We start from the raw sequence: 13,366 nt of genomic DNA on the forward strand, positions 1-13,366 counted from the left end.
CTGTGATAATTAGTATTGTCATGAGAGAGACTGCTGCATGTTTGCAGTTATTTATCACATATCGCAATAAGGTATGGTTCTGTGGTTTTTTTTTTGCGAGGTATTTGTGGTAATTGTGACAATTGGTATTTTCATAATGTAGGCTCAAGAATTGCAGGACTTAAATTTGGAATATTAATGGTTAAAACTGCTCTTTATTAGTTTACACTCTGTTTCTTCTGGAGAAGCTGAAATAAGTTTTAATGGTCAAGGAAGTGCAAGCTTCTCATTTCGCATAATGGAGGACTGTGGTTTGTCTGCCTACTGCTGAGTTTGTTAAAGAACGTTTGATGAAATAAAATTTGTAAGGTTCTTTTTGTTGTTGTTTGTTTAGATAGACTTAAAGGTAAATCAACAATTAGCTCTGTTTGAAAAGAGACCAGGCAGATGGTTTTACTATGACTTGCACAGCTCCAGGTCTCTTGAAGGCTCTTTGAAGTTTTGCCATTGTTTCTAGTGTTTGATGTCTTCCATTAGGTGACTAATGTTTGATCATTCGGCATGGATCTTTTTGCAAGTTCGGTTGCTACAAAAAAAAAATGTTTTCTATCAATTGTCCACTAAATTTTGTCTTTATAGCATAAAGCTGATAGAAATTGTTAAAAACAGTTTTGTTTCTGATGGTGTTTGGTTATCTGTTAGTGTTTCTGTCTAGTGCTTGTTAACAGTCATTTTCTATCACTGGAAGGCACAAGTATTGCTGGGCACTATGGTTTCTTTTGTGTGTTGCTCTTTTTTTGGAAGAGGATGAAATTTTTTTCCTGCCGTGATTGTACAGAAGAAAGCTAAAATTGCTATCCTCCCTGATTGCTGGACATTGACTTTTTCATGGGTCATCAAGAGGAATGGCCTTTATGATGGTTTTACCATCCTGCTCCATCTAGTGGAACACTGAATTTTACATCATGGGCTGTGGAACCAAAAATAAACCTTATACATTGCTGACAAATTACTGATTTTTTTTCTAAGATACCATCGCTGTCTCCTTCTAAAAATAGATCATGATTCTTATGTATGTTCAATTTGGTTGTAAAGTGTGTGGCAGTTTCCTTATGAAAGAACCTTTCTAACTGTTAGTACTGGCAGTTCTTGTCCTTTCTGGCATTTTTGATCATGCCCTGGTATTGTTTTTAATAACAGAATATGCAAATTAAGAGTTTTTAATGGCAAAATGTTTGCGTGGAAATCTGACATGATTGATACTTCAAAATTAACCCAGTGAGCACATTCTAAAAAAATGCAGCAGAGGCAGAATACAAAATGCTGCTGAGGTTTTCAAGTAAAGATTTTTAATTTGAATGTGCAAACTGCTCTCATTAGAGCTAATAGGAATTAAAAAAGAAAGTTGAGCACACTGAAGTGTTGGAGATGTCAGCTCTTTCAGAGAAGAGTCCAGGGTCCTAAACATTTTCCACTTCTGAAGATCCATGTTTAAAACGAGAAAAGCTTACTCAAAATGGAAAGCAGAAAAATGTCTTTTCTCTTTCAAGACTAGTTCAGCTTCAAAAAAAAATCCTTTCTTGCTGTTAAAAGTTGAATAAATTGTTAAGTATTAATGGAGTCTTAGTTTGGAGAACTGCTTTAAAATTCTAAAGTGTTTCTTTTTATTGCTGTTTTTAATTTTTTTATTCCTTTTTTTTGAAGTGTGGGTTGCTTAGTGTAAAGCTTGTCTTGCTATGGAGTCATTTAACATTCTACATTTGAAAAAAAAAATCACTCTTGTGAGTTCTATGGTTATATATAGGAAGCTTTGCAAAGTGCACTGCAAATAGTTTGTTCCAAACATACAAATTAATTTTATCCCTTTTAGGATAGTAAAGAGTGTATATTGCACAGGGCTTTGGTTGGCTTTCAGGAATGTTAATATCAAAATGAAATTCATTTCTGTTTCTGCCAAACTGGAATGAAATATATGCAAAGCTTCTTTAGGGCTATGTAAGAGTTTAGGGGCTGGTTTCTGTCATCCATCGGCAGGGAAGAGCCGTGGCAGGGCTGGTGGTGTTCCCTCGCGTGGCAGCTGTTCGGCCAGGCTGCAGCACCCGCGTCCCGTCTGGCAGCTTTTGGGAAATGGCCCAAGTCCCTTCGTTCCTCTCACTTCCATCTTTGTTAACGGTGTGGTAGTCAGGTACCGAGTGCTGGGGAGAGGTGTGAGGATTTGCCCCGTTCCTTCGTGCTTGATGCTGCTGCTTTTACAGTTCTGCTTTTCATGGATAGGAGCTGGCTCTCCATGTGGAAACTTAGTCCAACATCAGGTCCTTCCAGAGCTAGGGACTTGTTAACCTATGGCGTAGCTTCAGGACGTTGAAGCATCTTGAAAAGAAAGATACTGAGGAAATGGAGACTTAAACTCTTGCAGAGGTTGTGCTGAGGAAAGAAGCAAACAAGTTGGTTTGTCAACAATTCTCGTGGATGAACACAGGAAAAATGCCACTTTGGTCTACTTGTCCTTCCTAGGAGAGTGGGAACGAAGATAATTCTCATCCAAACGTGTTCTATCTACTTAACACTAACATAGGTACTAACAGTCTAGCAGTGGTATTTGTCACCTGTTCCTGAGAAGTACCTTTAAACGCTGCAGTTCTTCGTGCTGACTTGCTGAAGTTTTTCGGTGCCTCCCCAGCAGAAGTTCCCGTTAACCCTGTCTGTGAGCTTCTGTCACTGCTCCCTCGAGCTCCTGGCCGCAGTGGCTCAGAGCAGAAGACCTGACGAAAAGCCCCAGGTACCAGCTTTGGGCTTTTCATTTAATTGCACTTGTGAGCTTCGGAGGTGTGAAGCTGGGAGGCCGGGCCAGTAACCTCATCTGTTGGGGAGCCCTGCTGGTATCCTGCCCTTCCTCCTCAAGCTTACTGACTAAATGAAAGCATCACTTCAGAGGAGCCCTGTTCGTTTTGAAGGGTAGCTGCTTCTGCTCATCGTGAGCTTTACTGTACTTCCTGCCAGTGTATATTTCACAGTCCGGAGAGAAAGGAAAGGAGGCTGTTTCCCCTTCTTAGCTCCATTTATGAAGTAATTAGTTTCAATTCTGCTTCTAGAACAGCATGGTCTGGGAGGTTGTCACTAGTTTCTCCCTGTGGAGAATATTTTTTAGCTGTGAGGAGGGGGCAGTATCTGAGAGGAGACCAGATTTGATTGCTCTCGCATATTTTGGGGATGTATATAGAAGAGAATGAATGTTTTAACTGGAGCGGCCATGTGATACTCCTTTTGGCTAATAATAAACAGAAGAATGCAGAAGTGTCTAGAATATAGAAAATCCCAAATGGCGATGAGTGATTTACCATCCTTCATATTTCTTTCCTGAAGGTGCAGGATTTCGTTTTATTCAGAATATACTACTTAATATTGGGAACCTAGGGGTCGTTTCCACTGTAATGTGCCAAATCCTGCATGTCAAATCTATGCGTCCTGTCAAGTATAAACACACATGATCTCTGTGAAGCGTTGATGCTGCTAATACTTCTACCTTGGTTTTCGTTTGCGGATCTCTGTTCTTCACAAATGCACTGCAGAGGAGTTGGAATAAGTAGGATCTCTTTCATACAGATGGGTTATTGGTGGCACGAAGGCTTGGAGGATGCAAGTAAGTCCAAGTTGATGTCAGTAGCCTCCGGATCAGCTTTGTAGCAAATCAAAAGCAAAGCCCAGGTACTTGAGCCTCCTAGTGTTGTTTTCTAGTCTTGTTACGATTAGGAAGTGCCCACAAATACTTGAATTTTTACTTTATCTAGCCTTGGCTCAGCTCGGTTCCTTGGCCACCAGTATGATTTTTGCTTCATTTTGTGCTCTGCTTTCTCTGCATATCTCCCAGCTGACGCTTCCTGGTTTTGGCTGGGGTGGAAAAGGAAATAATGTGAGAGACAGTATTTGCAACCCATTTCACACCCTCCGCTATCAGGAAGGGCTGGAAGTAGCATGAGGGAGCCTATTCTCACGCTATTTCCTGCTTGAAAGCCTTGCCGTGTTTTCTCCCGCTGCCTGCCATTTCGGGGAAGCAGAAAGCCCGGGGAGGTTGTGGTGTAGGTGCAGTGAGTTGGATTTCTCCAACTTCAGCACCAGCAGAGCCACTCTGTTAGCTTGAAACTGTGCCAGGCTGCTCCAGAAGGGCTTTATGAGAAGTATTTTTGAAGATGTTTGTTTTTAAAATACTTATCAAAGAAAGGGGGAGAGTGCGGCTATTAGCTGACTGCTGTGCAGAGCTGCTTAAGGATCAGCAGATGTGGACGTGCTGTTTTCTTAGTATCTGATGTGTTAGGGGTTGTAAATTCTTTATATTTTTATTGAGATTTACGGTGTGTTTCACTTCTGGGTTTGCTGAGTTGTAAGAGCAATTAAGAGCCCCAGTCTGAGTACTTAATGATTTTCTTCCATGTTGATTTCACTTTGTGATGAAGTTACTTTCAGAGACTGTACAGTAAACTGCATTTGCTGAAAGTCTCACCTTTTTTAAATAGCAGCTGATTTATCAGTGGTACTCTTAGGCTAGTTTCTTATTCGTGTTATTTCTTACTTTTTTTTTTTCTTTTGACTTTCTTTCTAATCAATGCAATTCTGGCAGAGCAGTTCCTCTCGTCTCCTCCAGGTCTGTGAGCTGTGCTGAGTACTCGCATTTGACAGGGCAGGAATTTCCCCAGCCTATATTCCTGGCATACGCGAGCTTCTTATGGGCATTAGCAATTATATTGTTAAACATTCCTGCGCGGAAGACTAATATTCATTTCTCCTTTTGCTGATCTAAAGCTGATCAGCTTGCCTACTGCTGTGCGAATTCTTTGGCAAGCCAAGGACCAGGCCCAGATCACCTCATTTCTTATCCTTGGTCTTAATCATAAAACCACCTTGCTTTTGTTCCAGAGCACTTAGAGATCATTGAATTAGGGCCTTGTCCCTATTCTTCTTCATCCTGAAGTACCAGAGGTTTATGTTCTAAACAAAGCTAAATTTCAGGTAAAAGTAAATAAACCCCAGGTTATATTTTCTCCCCAGTCCATGGGGGCATTAGGTGCAGAAAGAGGTTGCTGTAGACAACAGGAAGCACAGTAACTCCTGTACTTGCATAACTTCACTGAAGTCAGGACCAACAAAATGAGTCCAAATATATAAGCAGCCTGAATTATTCCTAACTACTCCAAGTGTCTGCCCTTTCTTGCTGCCTGTTGATAGCAGGGATGTGCCTGCTGGCAAGTGCTGTGAAAACCAGATTACCTAAATTTAGCCAATAAATGGATTATGAATCCAACACATGTTCCCACTGTTGTCACAGCTAATCATAAATTCATAATTTCAACCTACACTCAACCCCAGATAAACTTCTCTGTCTCTAAAATAAATTACATCTCAGTATGAAGCAAGATAAAACAAAAGGTGTCCTGGAGTAGCTTGCTTGAGTTTTCAGAATTAGGAGCACTCAGATGAAAATGTTAAAGTTAGTGAGCCATAATGGCAGAAAGACCTTTACAAGTCCGAAATGTGAGTAGAATAGAGTAGAATAGTTCAGCTGGAAGGGACCTTCAAAGACAATCTAGTCCAACTGACTGACTTCTTCATGGCTAACCAGAAGGTAAACGAGGGCATTGTCCAAACGCCTTGCACACTGACGGACATGGGGCATCAACTGCTGTGGAGCCTGGTTCAGTGGTTGACCACCCTCACAATAAAGAAATTTTTCCTCGTGTCCAGTTTAAGATAAACCACAGGCATCTGAGGTGTGTGTGAAGACTACCACATCGTTCTGAATTATTCTGAAAGGGTTTAACTCTGCTTGGGGAATCTGATTGCTGTCTCCACTTTCACTCCACCACTTTTACCCCCCGCACCCATCACGTTCATTCATTTGCCACATTTATTTGTCCATTGTTCCACACATCTGTTAAAGTGTCAGTTCCTTTCTGGCGTTTTGCTGCAGATGCAACTTCCTTTCCACATCTTGTTGTAAATTTTAGGGATTAGCCTTCAGCTGAGGGCAGGGAAGGCCTGGTCAGAGACCGGCATGCGAAGGCTGGGCCAGAACTCTTTCCTGACCCAGTCCTGCAGCCAGATAGTGGTGCTTTGCCTTCTATTTTAAGTGTATCATTTGCTCGTGCCTGCAGGAGTTGAGGATAAACCATCCTGCAAGTGTTCATAGATGCCTGATTTTTGAGAAATGAACTTCCATTTCCACTGTGTGCTGCATTTGCTTTCACATGCAAATGGAGCATTTGCTCATACAACAGCTGTTTCTGTGTTTTAGTAACAGTATTTACTCAGATTAGGCACGCATTTGCCTTAGCATATTTCTAAAACTTTGGCATGGCTTTTAACATTGTATTTTACAAAAATTGTCAATAAAATAGTAGGCTTTCTCTGTGATCGTAAGTAGAAAGCAAAGTTCAAGCAAAGAAAGTAAAATTATCTTGAGCTTTTTGAAAGCAAACATCAGATGCATGTTTTTGTAATTGCTTTCATTGGTTTGGTTCAGTAGTACCTGAACTTTTTAGGCAGTGTGTGTCTGATACCTGTCCATGCTTCTGTTTTGTTCCTGTGGCCCTGTCCTCTGCAAGCGTACAAAACCAAATGCAGTGCATTTTTTTGCGGATGAAGGGGAAGAGTCAAAATGCAAACAACAGGAGATGGAATACAAGCCAAAACCTTCTGTTAGCTGAACTTGTAAGGATTTCTGCATTTTAATGGCAACAGGCTTCCCATTCCTTCCCTTCTCCCATCCTCAAAGTTTTTGTTTTGACGTGAATAGTGTGTGAGAGAATATGACAGAAATATGTAGAAAAATGAATCTATTGTCCGCTAAGGCTTGTGGAAGAGATCTTGTGAATATTGTATTGTTCTCTGGTTGATAGGCATAAGTTTGTAATAAAATGAGAATTAGTGAAATATGGTTAACTGTATAACAGCAAGCACCTTGTTAGTATATGATTCGTATACCTGTGTATGCCTGAAGCTAAATTTATTTGGGGTTAGTTGTGCAAAATAGTTTAAAAGCTCCCATCTTGAAAAGTGAGGTTTCTGACTTTTAATCAAGGTGGACTTTGAAATCCCTTTCATATGGTCATTAATTCATAGGCTTTTGGGGGGATGGGGTCAGATCAGTTGCTCAGGGAGATGTGTACGGTTGGTGATTACTTGTTAAGTTCTAAGGCTTCATAAGTCCTTTTGCACTTAATTAAAATGACCGATATCATAGAATCACAGAATATCTGAGTTGGAAGGGACCCTCAAGGATCGTCGAGTCCAACTGCTGGGTCCCCAAAGGACCACCCCACCCCCAAAAAAAATTAAAAAAAAAACAAACACAAAAACAGATCATGTCTGAGAGCGTTGTCCAAACGCTTCTTGAACTCCTGTCAAACAAAACTTGATTTATGCATTCAAAGTCCTGACTAAATATGCAACCCATTTAGAGTGGTTAATCTGTGTTAGTATAGACTCGACACGATACAATTTATTCATGAAATCAGTATGTTGCATTGTTATGCAAGGTCATTAAACATGGCTTGTAACATAGCATTACTGCACCAGTTCAATTTTGTTTCATAATAGTAAAGATTGAGACAAATTCAGTAGCTTAGATCCATCCTTACAGGAGCTCCCCTGAAGTAAGTGGAGTTTCAGCCCGTGAGTTAATTTCTTTAACAGCTGGGTTCAAACGCTGGTGATTGCATGGATTCAGTGGTGTCCTGTCCAAAAGCCGCTCACCCTTTAAGCGATGCTGTGCGTGCGTGGACTGAGGTGATCTCAGGGGACACCGTACCCAGCTGCTAGGGGAAAGCTGACGGACAGTAAGCACCCACTGGGTGGGTTTGTTGCAGGTTCCTCACGTGCACAAAGTCAGGCAACTGGCAGAGCTCCGGGTCTTGTGAGGGCACGGGTTTCTTCAGCTTGGCCTCCCTATACGTGGATCTCATGCATGGTGTTACTCTGCTGCTTTTGTTTTTTAATTTTATTTTCACTAGACACAGAACAGCCTTGTTCTGGCAAGGGAAGTGTGGCAAAGTTTTGTATGTATTGAATTGACTGTAAAATATCTCTATTTGCCGCAGGTGAAACTTCTCTGATCTCGGTTCTCCAAAAATTGCACATGCCTTAAGTAAATTTGATCCAGTAAAATGGTGGCTCACTGGTAGGGCATTGCATCCACAGTAATCTCAAATCGCCTGTGTATCGTGGAGAGAGACAGTGGTCGGTCAGGGGGCTAGAATGAATTACTGAGGATAAGCAGTGGTAATTAGAGGGGGAGTTGCATTTACGTGAACTCTGTAAGGTGGTCGTGCACTCGGCACATTACATTTATCTATCTCCTGAAGTTTTAACCTTTAATTGTAAAAATGTGCTCAGTTTTAGTAAAATTTTAATTACTATATTGAAAAACAGAGCAAACAACATCTTGAACTGCTAGCATCAGACTGCGGAGAATTGTACGGGGGGGTTGGATTACTGGGATGGCAAAAAGGCATAGCAGTCAAGTCCTGAGAATCATCAAACCGAGCACTAAAATCGCACTGTTAGTTCCTCAGAAGTAATTTCAGTCACCCTTTTGTCCCACACTTTTGCTACCGGCCTTTGTGCAGACCGAAAAGGCCCCGACCGCAGCTCGGTTTGGGCCGTGGTTCGCTCAGGCAACTCGATCTGCTGCAGAAGCAGCGAGGAGAAGGCTGCCAGAGGGGCTGGAGCCGCCTTCGCTGGGGATCCTGTGGGGGGAAATCCGCAGGCGCCAGGCACGCTGTGGATAAGTGCGGGAGGAGGCGAGCAGGAGTGCGGGGTCCGTGCACCGCTGCCGCCTTACCTGGGTGGCATGTAGCCCGTGGGGCTTTGGTGAGAAGCTCCTGGCCCACGCCGACAGCACGGCTCCTGCGGGCAGGCACCGTCGGGATGCAGGCACCGCTGGGATGCAGCTGTGCCGGCATCGTCAGGGTTTCGCAGTTCGCCCGCCGCCGTGTGCGGGTGGCTGCTGGCCTCGGCATCTGCCATTTGTGCTGCGCGCCGCCAGCAAGCGCCACGGCTTTGGGAGCGTGGGCTGGGTGTTTCTGTGGGAGCACTTATCGCTCCTGCTGTGTTGCTGCAGAAAAAGGAACACTTCAAGATTAGAAGACGACAATTAGGAGAATACTTTTATCAAGCTGAGAGCTAAACTGATGTTGTAGGACCTCATTAAAGACTTGCTTTGAGGAAAAAAAAAAAAGAATTAAAAGTAACAATTCCAAAAGATAGGAGGCAACAATAGAAAATCTCTGCTACGAGGATGAAATGAGGCCAGTATGTTCACTAGCACAACGTGAAAGCACCAGGTTTGATTCCCAATTATTCCCTGGGCTGAAACACAGCAAATACATCCCTGTGGCCCCAGCGAGGGAGCACTCCCTGTTGCTGACTTGCCCGTTCACCACTTTCCTTTCCTCTTCTGTGAACTCTGGGGCTCGATAATACACTGAAGCCATTCCTTCACCGGGGATTTTAATTTAAATTTCTTTTGTCTGGGTGCTTGCCTGCATTCACAGGTGTTGATGAATTTATTGTCTTTGCAAGACCCCTGACAAAGATGTCTGCATTGCATTTGGTAGAAATTTACCAGCAGGCTCCAAAGTTTATTGAGACCATGTGCTTGCATGCAGAGAACATGGCCATAAAGTCCTAAATGCAGGGGAGGCAGGCTGGAAATAAGAAAATAGATTATCTCATATTAGGTGAACGAATTTAGCAAACTGAAGCTGAATGTAATGTATCACAGGATGTTATTTATTGTAATGCTGCCTATTGCACTCCCTGTAGCGCAAATAAAATCAGGATTTTTTAATCTTAGGAAGTATTTCTTACAGCATGTGACTTAGTCCTAAATGAACTCAAAACGCTAACTGATTTTAAGTGTGATTAAGAACATTTTGTAGGCAGGATCTCATTGATAGGTCTTGCGATTTGGAACCGTGCTTTTGAATGGATTGCTCTGTAACACATTATACATTGATTTTTGTATCTGAAACGTTAAAATCAGTTGTTACACTTAACTATAATTGTGTTAACTATATTTGTATTGTGATACACTAAGTCTCCAAGAAGGATATCTGCAGATAAGGCCAAGTTGCAGCACGCCGTTACGCAGGTGAGGTTTTCAGTACCCGCCCGGCCAGCTCTCTGCGAAGGCTCCTGGCTTCCGTGGATACTCTGCAAGGTTCCCCTGCCCCCAAAGGGCCTTATGTAAACGACAGCCTGAGTAAAAGCTAGCAAAGAGCTATTTTTAGCAAGCCTGTTGCAGCTGGGGGAGGGCAGGAGCCTTGGGTCGTGCAGGAGGGTGTAGCAAAGGAGGGCTCCGGGGGGCCGCATCCAGCCCTGCTCATGTGGCCAGGCAGCGCTGTGTGATCAGTACGGAGACATCTGGGGCTTTGCAATTAAAAAACAGCAAAAAACCTGCTTAAACCTAGGTAATTTTTGTAAATAAATTGGAAAAAAAAAAAGTGATGTGCAAGCAAATTGTGTTAATTTGCTGCTTCTGGTAATACATTGCCAACACTGGTAATACTTGCAAAGATGCTGAAGGCCGTGGCTGGAATGCCCCATCCGCCACGTTTGTTACCGTGGCATCTCAGCTGCATTTTACCTATTTCTGATGTTCTAAAAGCAGTGGCAGCTCGGAAGAGTTGGGCATCGTGAAGCCTCATGTCCAGCAAGGCGATCTTTTTTTTGGGTGTCTTCATGAAGAGCGTGTCTGGTTTTCTTTGGTATTGTTGGGTCTCAGCAGAGAACTGCGCTTTATTTTGTTGAGTCTGCTGGTTGGTATTTTATTTTGGTCTGTTCATTAGCTCTGCCGTCAGCACGTGCACCATGAAGAACAGGTTTTACCTTCTTCAACATCAGTATAGGAGCTCATAGCAGTGAAAAACCCTTGGATGATTTTGGAGAGTGTGAGGTATTAAATGAAATCAGACGAGTGAAGGATGTTCAGTCTTTCATGGGACTGATGCCACTGTCATCAACAGTCTCAGTACAGTGAAATGGTTTTTTAGAAGCGGTGAGAGGACGGACTTAGAGATCCCTTCTCCCATCTCAGCAGATCAGATGATGTATTTCCCAAATGGGCATTCCGGACTCTCTAAGATCCTGCTAAACGGAAAGTTTGCTTTAAAACTAAGGTGTGTGGCATGTATGAAGCATGAAATAGTACTACGTCTTCTGTGAGATTAAAAGTGTAATATACTCAGCATTATCACAGTGCTCTATCAAGGGAACAAGTAATTAAAACATCGCATTTTAAAGAACTACTTAGAGTTTTGGAGAAGAACATGTCAGATTGTAGCTCACTTTATTGTGATTTATGTGGATAGCTCAGTAAATTTGCAAATATCCATATGCTCTGTGTTATGAATTCCTCTGCGTTCTCTCAGAGTGCTTTTATAGGGTGAGATCCTTGACCCTTGGCCATTGCCCCTGGAGCACCTCACTGTCCACCTCTGTTCCACAGAGCGGAACTCCTCTAAGGGCTGCACATCTCGTCAGCAAAGAGCATTTATCATTTCCACAAGCTGTCTTCAGACATCACAAGCTCTGCTTATGTTTTTCTCTCAACCTCCTCCTGGTGCCTGCAGGTTGCTAACTGGGAAGCTGTGAGGCGGCATGCCTCCTCCTAAGGTGACCGGAGAGCAGGCATGGAAGAACAGGGTAAGGCAGGGCCGGACAGGTCAGAGCAGAATTGTTTTCGTTTTAAATAAATAAATAATGATAATAATAATTTTTTAAAAATGCCCTAAAAGCCAATCCTGGCCCTCACCCAGTTTTTAGGATCAGAAATGGCTGAGCCATTTCCCAGTTTCAACCTGTTTGGAGCCAAGCCTTACCAGGCTCTTGTGAAGTCGTGGCTCCACTGCTGCTTAATTGCTTCTTGTTTCGAAAGATAATTAGGAACTTTATTTAAAAATAGTAACTTTAGTGTTCAGTCCATTAAATTTGTCACCAAGTTATTTTCATTAAGACTCCCAGCTGTTTTCTTATTGGAATTGTGAACTAAAAATAGGTAGGATTTCTGGCGTTGTGTGCAGAGGCCGGCACCGTACCTCCATTCCAGCCCTGACTTTTCCTAATGATGTGAAATGTGTTTGTTTCCCTCAGCGCTTTCTTCTGGCTGTATTTAAGAAGGTCCTGCTAATTATGCCAAAATTGTGCACTGTGGTTTTCTGATAAAGTCACGTGCCTGTAAAGAATATGAAACTGATTTCCCTCAAGACAAGTCTTACAAATGAAAGATTTGTGCCGCACCCAGTGCATTTTCTTTTTTCATCAGACTGTAAGAGATGTTTGTAATAAATCAACAAATACCTTTTGAAAAAACACAAACAAACAATAATGAACATGGGGTTGTTACTATTATTATGAGGGGTGCGATTTGCCCTCTCCATTCAGTTCTCATGAGTAGTCCCTTTGTTGTTATGATTGAAATCACAGTGTAGATTGTGAGATAAAGTGACAATTACCATGTTTGTAGTGTACAAAACACAGTGGGTTTTGAAACAGAACGCTAATTACCCAAATCTATACAAGCATATGCTACTTTCATGCATGTATGGATTAAAGAGCAAATCAGGTTGTAATATCCTTGCTTTAATAGTATATCTTTTAAATTCTGACTTGTTTCACATTTATACCTAACATCCATGCCACAAAGCTTTGTAATGGTTTAATGCTGGACGTACAGAAAACTGAAATGGATATTTACTGTAGGAGAGAGACATACACATTTCTGTATAAATGTGTGGCGTTCTCCCTGCATACTTACTTCCTGGAAATCAATCATTAGAAAAGTTGCATTCTTCTATCACTGTGTTAGCTGATAATGTTTTTTACTTCACTGGGATACTTTCTGACTATATGTCCACCAAACTTACAGTAGCTCACACTGATAAAAAGTAATGTAGGTAACAGGAGGAAGTTCTGCTGCAGAGCACTGTGAGTTTTGGGTTGTTGTTTTTCTCCTTTTTAAAGGCTTAGTATTTGGAGCTATAATCATGAAAGTTAGTGACCCGAATGTAAATTATATCAGCTTTTTGGTGGTGGTGGTTTTTTTTTTTTTCCATTCTGTTGTCTTTAAACAAAGAAACAGAAAATCTCAAGACGTGTTAATAAAACATAGGTCTCTCCAATGGTAGTTGGTTCATTCAAAGTAGAGATTTCTTTTTTAATAAAATGCAGGATATGCTCGCCTGCAGAAGTACTCCAATTCTGCTCCCTTAAAAGCTACATTTAGATGCACTGTATAATCCTGGCATGATTGATTAGTGTCACAGATCTTTTTTTAATTTTCTCGTCTGCTTGTTGGCAGTCTGTTCCTTGGACTTCCTGTGCATGTGCATTTATA

At 42.0% G+C, this 13,366-nt stretch overlaps 1 protein-coding gene across 4 annotated transcripts in view; it reads left to right on the forward strand.

Annotated features, from left to right (window-relative positions):
* Nucleotides 1-13,366, forward strand: part of GNAS (GNAS complex locus) — a 151,033-nt gene that overhangs the window by 110,619 nt on the left and 27,048 nt on the right. The gene's annotated exons all lie outside the window — the stretch shown is intronic.

The sequence above is a fragment of the Cygnus olor genome, chromosome 16 (genome assembly GCF_009769625.2).
Source record: "Cygnus olor isolate bCygOlo1 chromosome 16, bCygOlo1.pri.v2, whole genome shotgun sequence".
NCBI lineage: Eukaryota > Metazoa > Chordata > Aves > Anseriformes > Anatidae > Cygnus > Cygnus olor.